Source organism: Mesoplodon bidens (genome assembly GCF_964165515.1).
Source record: "Mesoplodon bidens genome assembly, chromosome: Y".
NCBI classification, from domain to species: domain Eukaryota; kingdom Metazoa; phylum Chordata; class Mammalia; order Artiodactyla; family Ziphiidae; genus Mesoplodon; species Mesoplodon bidens.
The window spans coordinates 39991112-40005978 of NC_138180.1; the positions used below are offsets into that span (position 1 = coordinate 39991112).

Here is a 14867-nt window from a genome sequence, read left to right on the forward strand (position 1 = left end):
GAAAACTAAGCACTAAAAACGTCACTGGGCACACATGGTGACTATGTCTTTGTTGTAGACAACAGGGAATGTGTGACAGATAAAAATAACATGCTTTAACATCTTGACATGAAATGTTCTGACTTTCCCTATTATCAAATGACTGTCACTCACAATTCTCTCAGATGCTGTAGTTAGTAAATCTTTTGTACAGAAGTCCATGGGGTTTGGATTCAGAACGGCTCTGGCCAGTTGGTTCCGACCACTCAGCAAAGACATGGCTTTCAACTTCCTCTGTGTAGTCACCAGAGAGCTGATTACAAGACATTTCACGAATTCATTTAAATTGACTGGTAAATTATGTTGAGTCTGGATGGAAAGGGAACACTCAGATTTCCCATTACGCACTATTATCAAGAAGGAGAAAAAGCAATTTCAGTTACCAGTGAATAACAGTGTCCAGTTAAAAAGGTTATTCAGAACAAGCTGTTTTGTAACTTTTTTTTTTTTTTTTGTGGTATGCAGCCCTCTCTCAATGTTGTGGTCTCTCCCATTGCAGAGCACAGGCTCCGGACACGCAGGCTCAGCGGCCATGGCTCACGGGCCTAGCCGCTCTGTGGCACGTGGGGTCTTCTCAGACTGGGGCACGAACCCATGTCCCCTGCATCGGCAGGCGGACTCTCAACCGCTGCGCCACCAGGGAAGCCCTGTAACATGTTTTTTATACATCATTTAAATAATTTTCTCAGTAAGTATCTACTGACTGCCTCCTAAGAACCAGGCAACATTCCTGTCCTCTGGAGGCTTATTTTTTAGAAGAAGGGGGCAGATAAGCAAATAAACATGTCAGGTGATGGTAAGTGCTAGGAAGAAAGCCGAGAAGGGGGATGAGGAAGTGATGAGGGTTGTGAGGGAGTGTTGTTGTAGACAGGAGAGTCAGGGGAGGTTTTCCTGATATGATATTTGAGCAGAGCCATGGCATTAAGTGAGTGAGCCATGCCCGTAACCGGGGAAAGTGGGTTACAGGCAGAGAATCAGCAACTGCAAAGACAATGGGGCAGCGAGGTGCCTGGATTATTTTCACAACAGGGAGAAGGCCAGAATGGCTAGAAGGAAAAGCAGGGAGAAGCGAGATAGAAGACCAAGACGGTAAATGCAGCTACACTTCAGAGGGCTCTGCAGTTAACCACTCTGAACATGACTCTGAGTCAGGTCAAGAGCACAGGACAGCTCCACGCAGGTAAGTGACACACGCTAAGTCACACATTAAAAGAATCACTTATCGCGAATGAAGAATAAACTGCAATGGAAAAAGCACAAGAAGACAACTTAAGAGGCTAAAATCTAGGTAAAAGTGAATGGTCACGTGGGCCAGGAGGCAGCAGGAGAGGTGGCACTTGGATGTAGGATATATGGCCAAGGAAGATCCGACAGGACTTCCTGATGCATTAGATGGAGCGTGCGAGGGAAAGCAGGACTCAAGGATGACTCTGAGGTTTTGGGCTGAGCAACTGGAAGAATGGGATGGAGGTCCCACATGCTGAGTTGGGAAAAAACGGAGCAACAGCAGATGTCAGGCAGTAAATCAAGTGCTTCCTTTTGGAGTAGGTTTGAAATGTCTAATAATCTCCAAATGGAGACGTCAGGTAGTTGGATGAATGAGGAGTTCCGGGAAGGAGACAGAAACAATTACTAAATCTTAGCAACAGAACTATGGCAAATGTAACCACTTGTAAGAGTTGAAAGCACAGATGAAGCTAGATATCCCTGGTGCTCAATGCATCTTGCACAAAGAACTGAGCTCTGACCACACAATAGTGGACATGGCACACCAGTTATGATGCGGCACGATGTTAAACTCTACGAGCTTTGTTGCTATTTTTAAGATATGATACAAAAAGGGGAAGGAATAATGATCACATATTATATTCCCGTAACAGAGACTAAGAGAGCAGCAATGTCAAAAAGGCAGCTTGGCATATATCAAGCATGTGGACTTCGTAGTCAAACAAAATTAGGTTTCAATTCTGGACCGAGTGTTTAATAGTAAAGATGCCTTTGGATACGTTACTTAACATCCCTGAACTCTGATTTCCCAATGAGCAGGGAACAAACCATTCTGCTTTGCAGGGCTCTGGGAAAAGATGATAAATGTGTACAGGAAGGACAGGGCACACTGGCTGGCACACAGTCAGTAGTCCTTAAATTCAAGCTAACATTATTTTTGTTATGCTACCTTAGGGAGAGAAGTCCCTACCCCACAATGGATGGGAGTGATGAAACAGTAAACCCCTCCAGTTGCCTTACAATTAGTTCTGTGTTTGGTCTGCTCATCAATAATTAGCCCCCAAACCAAGGCTGGAATGTGATTTAACAAACAGATGGTTTGCAAACTGTCTGTTTTATAACAAACACACTGACAGATGAAGGCATTTACTAGAAGGAGAAGACATTACAAAAGAAAGCTTTAAAATCCTAAGTCTAAAGCAATACGTGCTGGGCCTTTTCCAGCTGAGTCTAGAAAAACTAAAAGAGGACTCTGAATGGTAAGTAATCAACCTAGCAAATACAGTCTGGTAAACATAGAGCAAACATACATCTGGTAAATGGACAGCAAATAGAGGGCTGGTAAATGTATAGCAAATACATGGCTAGTAAAGCCTAATTTAGAGGGAGATGAAAAGATGAGCTGCTGACAGATTTCTCTTCCATGTCTCATTAGGTACTTACTGACTGAAGTGCGGCAGAACGTATGAACATAGCCACAGTAATGTTCACGGGGAACTTGCAGGCGATGTCTCTCTATATCCTTCTTCTCTCCATTTAGTCTTTCAGGAACCAAAAACACCAAATCATTTTCCTTTGGATGAAGCTGTTTAGCTAGTTCACATTCCTCAAGATAAACTATAACACAAGAAGAAGCCAGCATTTATTCTAACAGAATTATTTTACATGAGATTAAAGGATATTAAACGCTTGTACTAAGTTCAAGCAAGTATACAGCACTAGCGGACTTTGTACATACTTCAAAATGATAGTCTAAGCTAGTCAGCATTGACAAATATTGATCACACAGCATTATAAAAGTCTTCTTAAAACCTGCTACAAAGCCAAAATAGATGAAGTCATAATATTCAAAAGTAGCTAATACATTTCTTTTCCTTGAAGTTTACCTTAGTTTTTAATCAAGGAATTTTCACTTTTGTGCCCTGCTTTCAAAATCCCGAGAGAAAATCTGGAAACAGATCCATGTACACGTAAGAATTTTGAGCCTACTAGTGGCATTTCAAACAAGGGGGAAAGGACAGTAGTAAAATAAATGGGGCTGGGAAAACAGAGCAAGCTCTAAAATTAAAAAAAGTTCAGTACCAACTGCCAAATCCAGCAGCAACATACTGAACCAAAGCACTTAGTACTAGGATTAAGTAGACTGAACTACTAAGTCAAAAAAGAATTTTAAAAATGCATCATGTAAGAAATGTCTATTTGAAGGCATCAGAGAGCAAATACAACAATGAAGAATCACTCTGTTGAGATCCAGAACAAGGTGGAGATCCGTAAGGGTCAGCCCAGTATTTTCCCTAGAAACATCTGAACTCCTCAGGGAGTGGCAGCCAGGAATTTGAGCAGTACCTGGGATAGCCTTGTACAAAAAAAGAGACAAAAACTGGAGTCCAGGGCCTGCATAGATAAAGTAGGCATCCTGGTAGCCCTCAAGCTTCAGGTAGGGACCATGAAGGACTACACCCAACAATGAAGGCAGCTTCAATTCACCCGAGTACTTCAGGAAAGCTCAATCCTTTAAGCCGGATTAAGATGATCCCACATTGCTAGTACTCCCAGAATCCTGGCAGAAGCAAAGAAAAATCCTCTCTGGAAGAGGACATCCTATCATCCTAGGCCCCTGATTATTTTTTAAATAGCTTTCCAAAGACAATGACCAACATATTAGAAATAAGCAAAGCACCAGGAGAGAATACATGAACTACTAGAATCAACAAACAAACAAAAAAGGGCTGCACAAGGCACTACACAGAGTACAGTCCTTGAATTGGTTCTAGGACTCCCGCAGGCACCAAAATCCTCAGATGCTCATGTCCCTTATGTAAAACGGCATAGTATTTGCATATAACCCACGCACATCCTCCAGTACACTTTAAATCATCTCTAGATTACTTATAATACCTAATACAATGCAAACGCTATGGACATAGTTGTAAATCCAACATAAGTGGTATGTAAATAGGTGCTGGTGCAGAGCAAACATGTTTTTCTGGAATTTTTTTCCCTGAATATTTTCAATCCACGCTTGAATCCGATGACGCAAATCCCGCAAATACAGAGGACCAACTGTATGTATAACACAGTTTAAAATATAGAGTTAAAATACGTAACAATAATAATATACAAAGTGGAACAGATAAACAGGGTTAAAGTTTTTTAAGATTTTGCCTTATCTATGGAGACACTTAAAGTATCGATGAAATCTGTAAACTTTGAATCATGTACGCTCTAAGTGTTCACCTAAACTACTAAATGGCAAAAGAGGTACAAGTTGACGTATAATTTCCAAACTAAAAGAAAAGAAAAAATGAATGGTTCAAAGGTCTCACATATATGTAAAGAGTACACTCTAGTTCTATCAGTTTTTTCTTTATATATTTTATTAGTTTTTCAAAATGGTCCTATCTTCTGTTCACTGAACTTGCTATCATTGTGAAATACTCGCTTTTAATCTCAAATAATGCTCTTCTGCCGTAAAGTCTATTTAGTCTGGTATTAACAGAGCAAAACAAGTTTCTTTTAGTTGGGTTTGCATGAGTAGCTTTCTCCAATCTTCCTCTTCTAACCTTTCTGTATCCTTATGTTTACATGTATTACTTGAAAACAGCATATAACATGACAATACTGATCTTGAAATAACTTTTTCTACCCAAAGATACTACGGCTACTTAGAAAATAGAAAGCTCACATACAGGATAAAACATATAGATGGTATCGGTTATATCAGGTAGCAAGAAAGCTCTCAAAGACTAGCCTGTCTAAAGGGCTCAGGAGCCAACTTGAAGAAACCAATTACAAAGACTTGAAACAAGTGTATTTAAGTCCATGTGTTCATAACGAAAAAACATTTTTTTAAAGTTCACTGGTCTACCCAGCACTTGCAGAGAATTAAGTCATTATTTTGAAAACTGGTCAGGAGTCAAGTATCAATACTTATTCTACCCTTCTTTATACTCAGTATACTACTGAGTAATCAAATAAAATGGAGCACTTTTTCTTTACAGAACTACAATAGCAAATAAATGAAGAAATGATCAAATAAAAATATCACCATTTTGTATCCTTTAGTAAAATAATTAATCTAGGCATTAAGGATCAACGGTTATAAGTATTACAAAAAGAGAAATTAGAGATCAAGCACCTCCTGATAAAGGAACACACCAACCTCAGCTATGAACTAGTTTTGCCAAAAATATTAGGTCAAATGAAACTGATCAAGCCTCTAGATCCAACTATCAATTTACAAAAAGTACAAAGGACTGAAAAACATACTAAACACCACCAGGGGGATGCTATCAGCAAGACCCAGACACAGACCCTGTAATTCTACAGTGTCAACAACACAATTTCTTCAAAAATAAATTACAAAGCGGGAGGGATCCATGAAGGAGACAATTGTAATTGAAGAAGACATATTAACAATGTCAGTGAGTGGACCTAACTTGGATCTTAATTCAAGCAGGCTGAAATAAATTGTTCTTTATGAGGAAACGGAAAAACTTGAACACTGTCTAGCTATCTAATATTAAGAAATCATGGTTCATACTTTAGCAACAAAATAATGAATTATCAGCAAAAATACTATGTATTTTTAGGTCCATCTCTATTAGAGATAGTCACTTAAATAATTATGACACCAAAAGAAAAAAAAATCTAACCAATGATGATCTGCAAAACCTCTCCCTAGAAAACTGTAAAACATTACTGAAAGTAAACCTAAATAACTGACAGTATGTATCGTATTCAAATCAGTATTAGAATGATGTCAATTCTTAACAAATGTCCACATCTTTTTTTTCTCTAAAACTTACATGGTAATGCAAAGGGACAAGAATAGCCAACGTACTCTTAAGGCCAAACAAGGTAAGCAGACTTGCTCATTAATGTTTATAATAAAGCTTAATTAAGTAAAATTAAGCAATGTGATATGGGCAGAAAGGTAGGCAAATGATCCAACAAAGAAGAAAGGAGTCCAGAAAAAGGCGAGTGCATTAAATGGACATTAGATTTGTAACAAATATGACACTGCAGACCATGGAGAAAGGATAATCTTTTCAATAAACACTACTGGGGTAATTACATCTCCATTAGGGAAAAAAAATGAAACATGGCCCCTACATCTTACTCGTGTACAAAATCCATTCCAGGTCGGCAAAACAGCGAAGCCTCTAGAAAAGGGATTGGCAAACTTTCTGTAAAGAGCCAGATTTTTCTTTGCAGGTTACACATGGTGTCTGTTGCATATTCATCATCATCTTTTCTTCAAAAGCTTAAAAAAATGTAAGAACCTTACACTTGGGCAGTATAAAAACAGGATACAGGGTAGATCTGCAAGCTGTGGTTTGCTGACACCTGTTCTAGATGTTAAGATAATATATTTATGACCTGCAGCAGGGAAAGGTCTCTTAAACCTTTGGCACAGACCATTAACCATAAAAAATACACAGATGCATTTGTTATGTTAAAAAATAAAGTCTAAACAAGAATAAAATAAGAATTTTAAAGACATCACTAAGAGAGACATAATGCAAGCCAAAGTGGGAGGATGGTTTATATCCAGATTGCATAAAGAACTTGCTACAAATCAGTAAGGAAAAGACAACTAACAGAAAATGAACAAGAGTCTTTAATAGGTGCTTCCCTAGAGAGGTTACTTGAGCATCTACTAAATATATGAGAAGGTGCTCAATCTCACTGATAGCCAGGATATTACAAAATAAAACCACAAATGGCCATCAATACACACACACTACAATGGCTAAAATGAACAGCACAATCAACACAAATGTGTTGGCAGAGACATGGAGCAACGTGACTTCCATACGCTGGTGGGGTGTGTCATTCTGCATGACTAGCTTGGCATTATCTACTCATGTTAAGCTCATGCATAATACCCTGAGACTCTGAGACCCACTTCAGGAGACAGACTCCACAAAAATGCCCTCGCATAACACGAAGAGACACATGAATGACCATAGTAGCATTATTCATAAAATGCTGTGTGTAGAAGAAGGCCTGAGGCTGCTATCATTAGAAAGGCCTGCTTACAAGGTTGGCCCCCTTGGAATCTGGGAACTTGGTTTTCCAGACAGCTCTCATCATTTGCTGATGACAATGGCTCACTGTACCTTACCTGTTTGCCAAATTTTTTCTCTACAGCTTATGTCAAACACCCACTTTACTTGTGAAAGTCATGAATGTGGGCTAGGCAGAGGGTGTTTTAGGCACTGGGTCTCTAAGCTTCCCTGGTAGATAATGTGTCACATGGGTTGTCGCAGCCCACTACTGGGAAAATTAAGTGTGTCCTGTGTGACTTCGCTGGGAAATGACTCTTGGAAACTTGCTCCTGGTTTCCTTTTTCCCTTTGCTGATTTTGCTTTGTATCCTTTTGCCATAGTAAGTCACAGCCATGAGCAGGAATATAATTCCTGTGAGTCCTCCTAGCGTATCACTGAACTTGGGCATGGACTGGGAGAGCCCTGACACACAGGCCTAAACTGCTGGAAAAATGTCCATTAACGGGAGTTCTCTGGCGATCCAGTGGTTAGGACTCGGCGCTTTCATTGCTGTGGCCCGGGTTCAATCCCTGGTCGGGGAACTAAGATCCCACAAGCTGCATGGCACTGACAAAAAAAAAACTTCTTTAAAATAATAATAATAAAAATGTCCATCAACAGTAAAATTGTGACACAGTCACATATTGAAATACCACCACAGCAATGAAAAAAATACCAAAGATGCACACAAAATTGATGAATTACGAAGACATGTTACGTGAAAGAAGTCAGACACAAGAGTAAATGCTATGTGATTCTATCATACCATCAAGATAAATGGATGATAAATCAGTGATTTAAATATTAGAAAGAAATATAAAACTACTACAAGAAAATATGGAAGTATTTATCTGATTTCTAAAACCAAGTTCAGTAAAGAAATAAATACGGTATTTTTGAACATGTGAAGATAAAAATTGTCTGCCTCAAAAAGTGCATGTGAAACTGAACAGCAAATAATGAAATTGAAAAAAATTAACAATGCATACAAGTAAGAAAATAACCTCCCTAAGAGAAAAAAAAAGGACAAAAGGCATGAACAGACAATTATCCGCCCCCCCCCCCAAGAATATAAAAGACCAATAAAGATTTGAGGACAAAAACTACAACTTCAAATGAGATACATGTTCCATATAAAACTGGGGGATAAGTTTAAACTAGCAAATGAGAAGAGATACATTCTTACATTCTTATGTCAGAAGTGAAAATGGTATTCTTTTTGGTAGACAGAGGCAATATGAACCGAAAGTCTTAAAATGCACACACTGTTTGATCTAGCAAAGGGATTTATTCAGTGTAACAGTAAAAAATCATAAGTAATGTACATGTCTAACTAGAAATTACTGGTTAAACAGAACTATGGAATACACTTACAATGGAATAACTACAAACACTGAACATGCTATTATTATTTATCTCTGAAAAGACATTTATAATAGACTAAATGAAAATAAGTCAAATGTAAGCTTCACGAAGGTGGAATTTTATGTTTTCATCACAGCTACATACCTACCATCTAGAATCATACACTATCAGGTAGTATAAAGTCAGTAAATATTTGCTGAATAAATACATGAAAAAAGTCACTTAGGTAAAATAACCCTACCCACCCACCCTTCACTCAGATGAATAGGAAGTCTAGCAGTAAGATATACAATACTATGTTCATAAGATGATCTCTGAATGATGGGAACTGTGAGTGATGTTTATTTTACTATTGGCTAATATTATCTGAATAATCTACAGTGAACATATAATACCTTCCCCCCCAAATATATGTACACGCTTTTTTTCTTAAGTGAATCTATGGAGTGGGATGGACTGCAAGGGGGAAGGAGACAGACGGAGAATTTATACTTTTTATTTTAAAGGGTTCTAAATGCTTGGTTTATTTATAACTAAGACATAACTGTGACACATGCTCCAGACAACTCATGAAGTGAGAGCAGAGACGGCAGAGAGATTTACTCAGAATCTGTACGCACGATCATGTCAACACCCCCTCCGCCCCCGCCAATCAAACTCCCTCACTCACCTTCTCTCTCCCTTGCCCAGCATCTAGGGACACTTTGGCCTGTGGTATTCTGCTAGCACAATGGTTAAAACCATGAATTTTATAACTGTCCCAGTAATTATCCTCATTAAGTAAAGACTTTAAACATACTCTTTGTAAGAGCTTACAAATTCACCTCAGGAAACCTATATCCCAGAAAATTCAAGCAATTATTATGTTCCCTCAAATAGCAATCTCCAATTATTATATGATAGAGCCCAAGTTACATAAGAAAGAACTTACCCACAAACTCCCAGTATTTTTTATAATCAGCAGGAAATTTTCGTAAATGCAACTGATGGAATTTCTCTTTGTTTGGAGAGCTGTTCCATTCCTGTGCCACCTACGCAAAGCAAAAAAAGCAACTTAAGAAAGCAAAAACATCTGAAAAGCCAATGTTAAACGGCAAAATTTTCCAAAGTAAGCAACCATAAAATCCAGAACCTAGAACTCCTGTGTGACACAAACATTAAAAATTAATTTGGGACTTCTGGTTTCCAGCTTGGCATGTAAGGAACTTAGAAGTCGCCACTCCATCCTAACAAGTAAAAAGAGACAAAAAGGTGGATACAGACAATCACAACTTGCCAGCGCAGAAAACTCTTAAGTAGAAACCTCCATGCCAGGAGGAAATCCTGAACTGGATGCGACAAACTGTTGGAGGCTCAGCATGACCTCTCTTAAAAACTCTAGGGGGACCCAGTCATAAAAGGGACTCCACACTTTGGTGAGTCTTACCTCTAGGAGCTCGAACAGGCCCTCACAGTGAACACTGGAGAAAATTCCCTGTGTGCTTCCAGCGGGGGTGGGGGGTTGGTGGGGACTGGGGTAAAGGAACCATTGTGTAATACACCAGAGCATTCTTGACCTTCTTAACAAGGCCTGATCTATGAGATGCTATTTTACCGGAGTCAAAGTTGCTGGGATTTTATCAGAGCTTAAACTACTTGAGGGAAGAAAACCAGCTCCAGCCCATTCTAACCATCCTGTCTCACCCAAGGAGGTGGGGGGAAACTAAGAAGCATGTGGTGTAAAGTTCTTAGTCCAGAGGCAAAGGCTCACTAAAAGAGTGACACCTTATCATAGGACTATGGAATGGTCTTCCTTCCCCCATACCTCATTTCTATATCACTAAAGGCCTATTTACTGCTGTTCCTTTTATTTAGTAGATTACGTCTGCCTTGCAACAAAAAATTACAAGGCATACTCAAAGGCAAAAAACACAGTTTGCACAGAATAAAGAAGCACTAAAACCTGTCAGATATGGCAGGAATACTGGAATTATCAGACCAGGAATTTTTTTTAAACTATAGTTAATATACTAAGAGTTTAATGAAAAAAGGAGGCCATGAAATAATAGATGGGTAATGTAATGAATGAGATGTAAAGTAGAAAGAATCAAATGGTAATGCCAGAGATCAAAAACACTGTAACAGAAATGAAGGATGCCTCTGATGGCCTCATTACTACACTGGACATTGCTGAGGAAACAATCTCTGAGCTTGAGGCTACAGCAATAGAAGCTACCAAAGCTGAAAAGCAAGGAGAAAAAAATGGGTAAAAAAAAAACACACCCCAGAATATCCAAGACTGTGAGATAATGACAAAAGATGCAGCATACACATAATGGAGATACGAGAAGAAGAGAGAGCAAAAAAGAAGCAGTATTTGAGGTATAATGACTCAGAGTTTTCCAAAATTAACATCAGACACCAAACCACAGATCCAGGAAGCTCCAAGACCAAGCAGAATAAATGCCAGAAACTACACCTAGGCATATCATATTCAACCTTCAGGAATATGAAATATCAAAGATAAAGGAAAACAAAAATCATGAAAGAATCCTGTGGGAATAAACACCTTATTTATAGAGTTGGAAGGATAAGAATTACATCTAACTTCTCCTCAGAAACCATGCAAGCAAGGAGAGAGTAGTGAAATATTTAGACTGTTGAAAGAAAAAATCCTACCAATCTAGAATTCGGAATCCTGAAAAATTATCCTTTAAAAGTGAAGGAGAAGGGCTTCTCTGGTGGCACAGTGGTTAAGAATCTGCCTGCCAACACAGGGGACACAGGTTCGATCCCTGGTCCAGGAAGATCTCACATGCCACAGAGCAACTAAGCCCGTGAGCCACACCTACTGAGCCCGCATGCCACAACCACTGAAGCCCACATGCCTAGAGCCCGTGCTCCATAACAAGAGAAGCCACTGCAATGAGAAGCCTGCACACCGCAAAGAGTAGCCCCTGCTCGCTGCAACTAGAGGAAGCCTGTGCACAGCAATGAAGACCCAATGCAGCCAAAAATAAATAAACTAAGTTTATTTAAAAAAGAAAAAAAAATAACTCAACAGTAAGAAAACAGACAACCTGATGAAAAAGATGTGCAAAAGGCCTGGACAGACACCTCACCAAAGTAGATATACAGACCGTAAATTAGTATATGAAAAAATGCTCCATATCTTATGTCATCAAAGGAATGCAAATTAAAACAACAAGATACTATTACACACGTATTAGAATGGCCAAAATCTGGAGCACTGACAGGACCAAATGCTGACGGGGATGTGGAACAGTAGGAACTCTCATTTATTGCTCGTGGGAATGTAAAATGGCACCATCACCTTTTTTTTTTTTTCTTTTTTTTTGCTGAGCCACGTGGCTTGTGGGATTTAGTTCCCTGACCGGGGATCAAACCTGTGCCCCCTGCAAGTGGAAGTGCAGAGTCCTAACCACTGGACCACCAGGAAATTCCCAAGATGGTACCACCACTTTGGAAGACTGTTCGGTGGTTTCCTATGAAACTAAACATATTCTTACTGTAGGATCCAGCAATAGTGCCCTCACTATTTATCCAAATGAACTGAAAACTTATATTTACGTTAAAAACCTGCACATGGATATTTATAGCAGCTTTATTCATAACTGCCTAAACTTGGAAGCAACCAAGATGCCCTTCAGTGGGTGAACGGATAAACCAACTATGGTACAACCAGACAATGGAATATTATTTAGTGCTAAAAAGAAATGAGCTATGAAGCCATGAAAAGACACAGAAGGACCTGAAATGCACATTACTAAGTGAAAGAAGCCAATCTGGAAAGGCTACATACTGTGTGATTCCAACTATTTGACATGCTGGAGAAAGCAAACTATGGAGACAGTAAAAGGATGAGTGATTGCCAGGGTTGAGACTGTGGAGGGGTGAACAGGCAGAGCAGAGAGGATTTTTAGGGCAGTGAAAGTACTCTGATATTAAAGGACTGCTACATGTCATTATACGTTTGTCCAAACCCTTAGAATATACAAATCAAGAGTGAACCCTAATGAAAACTATGGACTCTGGGTGGTAATGACGTGTCAATGTAGGTTCATCAGTTGTACAAATGTACTATATTGGTAGGGGATGTTGATAATGGGAGATGCTATGCAGAGTTTCTCTAGCTCGCTGCAACTAGAGAAAGCCTGTGTGCATCAACCAAGACCCAACCCAGCCAAAAATGAATCACATAAATTTCTATATATATTTAAAAAAGATAAGTACTGAGTACTATCTCCAAAATTTACGCCCAATGAATTCACTTCTCTTTATTTCCATAGCTACCACCTAGATCAAGCTACCACCATCTTTCTCCTGGGCTATTATAATAGCCCCCGACAGGTCTACTGCATCTATGCTTACCTTTCTACAGTTATTCTCTAATGAGCAACTAAGAATGTTTTCTTTAAAACAAAAAAGTAAACTATTACATATTGCTACTCCCCCAGCCTAAACACCAACCAACTAAAAATCCTCCAACATCTTCTCACTGTACTGAGAATGAAACCCCAACCTGCACTTACAGGGTTGTATACCATCCAGCTCTTGACTGATTTCTGCAATCTTACTTCATTTCCCTTTACCTCTAAGTTACCTCACTCCAGTCACATCAGCCTAATCTCTTTGCTCACATATTCTCAGTTAGGCCTACTTCAAAGCATTATAGTCTTGACCCTCCCCCCTCCTCTGAACAAAACCCTCCTCTCCTGGCTCTCAGCCCGATCTCAAAAGCAGCCTCCCAATGTCGCTCATCATATCAACCTGTTTTGTTTCCTTCACAGAACAAATTATAACAGGAAATTAGCTAAAAATGGTGCACTCTCCCTATAAGGGGTGTGGGCACTAAGAATCACAGCTGGTACTCCAGAAGGACCCCCTTTCTGCCTGCTCCTTGTCTACACAACCTAAAAAGCAGCTGCCAATTACACTCTGCATACACGTGCATGCACACACAGGTAACCGAAGGGGACTGCAGACAGAGCCAGCAAACCAAAACTTTAAGAAAATAGAGTATTTGCCAAAACTGACCAAAAAAATTGGTCCCTGTCAAAATAGTGCACATTTATCTAATATTTTTTTGTGTTAAACGTAAGGATTAAAAACTAATATATCCTCTATCAGTCACATCAGTACACAAAAGACTCATATTTCTTTTTTTCCCCCCACACACTGTACTTTATTTTTACAAGAGATAAATAAACTGACACCAAGCATTGCAAATGGATGACCACAACAAAAGCAACAATGATTGCAATTACCAAACACGAAACAGACTCATACTATGTCATAATATTGACATTCAGTCCAGGAATCCTCCACTGTAACAGCTCCTTTACTTTGCTGTGAAAATTGACTTGTATACTTTTTGCCTCTGAGTCCTATGGGATTTTTTTTTTTATTCAAGAGACTCATATTTCTAAAAGTTGAATTTGCTCGTTTGCCCTTTGGGGCAAGGGATAATTCTATGCAATGTCATTGCATTCCACCTGCAATAAGACATAAGAACTGGATAACCAAACACTGCGTTTCATGTCCTAAATAGGATACCAACCACATTTCTGTCAAAGGACTCTAAACACACTTCAGCATTCCATTAACAAACAATATTATGAAGTCAAATTACATCCAAATGAGGATAAGAAGCCTTGGCCCAAGACTGTGGTTGATGCCACAGTCTCTGGCTTATAAGAAAGAATAAACACTAAAAGTAATCAAGGTATCTGAGAATTCTCTGGCAGTTCAGTTGTTAGTGCTTTCACTGCTGAGGGCCCAGGTTCAATCCCTGGTCAGGCAACTAAGATCCCACAAGCCACACGTTACAGTGGGAAAAAAAAAAAGGAATCAAGGTATATTAATAATACCATTAATAAATGTTGGCCTATATAAACTAGAAATGCTAAAACAATGCTGTTTCACTACATGGTTAAAGAAAAAGAACAAGATTGCAAAAATAAGAAAAAAAGAACAAGATAAAACTTCATGGTAAAGATGACAGATTGAACACAGGCATTTCCTTTCATTCCCCTGAAACCCCACTAAAACACCCAAGGGATTTTTCACAACAGGATTAATTCATTAGGATGAAGAGAACAGAAGACGAGGCAAGAGTATCAAAATCTGGGAAGCTGGTAAGCAGATGGATGTATGGTTAACTAACTCAGCAAGTCCAAGAAG

At 39.0% G+C, this 14867-nt stretch overlaps 1 pseudogene across 1 annotated transcript in view; it reads right to left on the reverse strand.

Moving 5' to 3' along the window:
* The window catches only part of LOC308609625 (putative helicase senataxin), a 70478-nt pseudogene that overhangs the window by 26866 nt on the left and 28745 nt on the right, over positions 1–14867 (reverse strand). Inside the window, exons 10-12 of the transcript in view lie at positions 9616–9715; positions 2710–2883; positions 154–386 (exon numbers count right to left, since the gene is read on the reverse strand). The product of the transcript in view is annotated as a putative helicase senataxin (transcript). The remainder of the gene's footprint in view (positions 1–153; positions 387–2709; positions 2884–9615; positions 9716–14867) is intronic.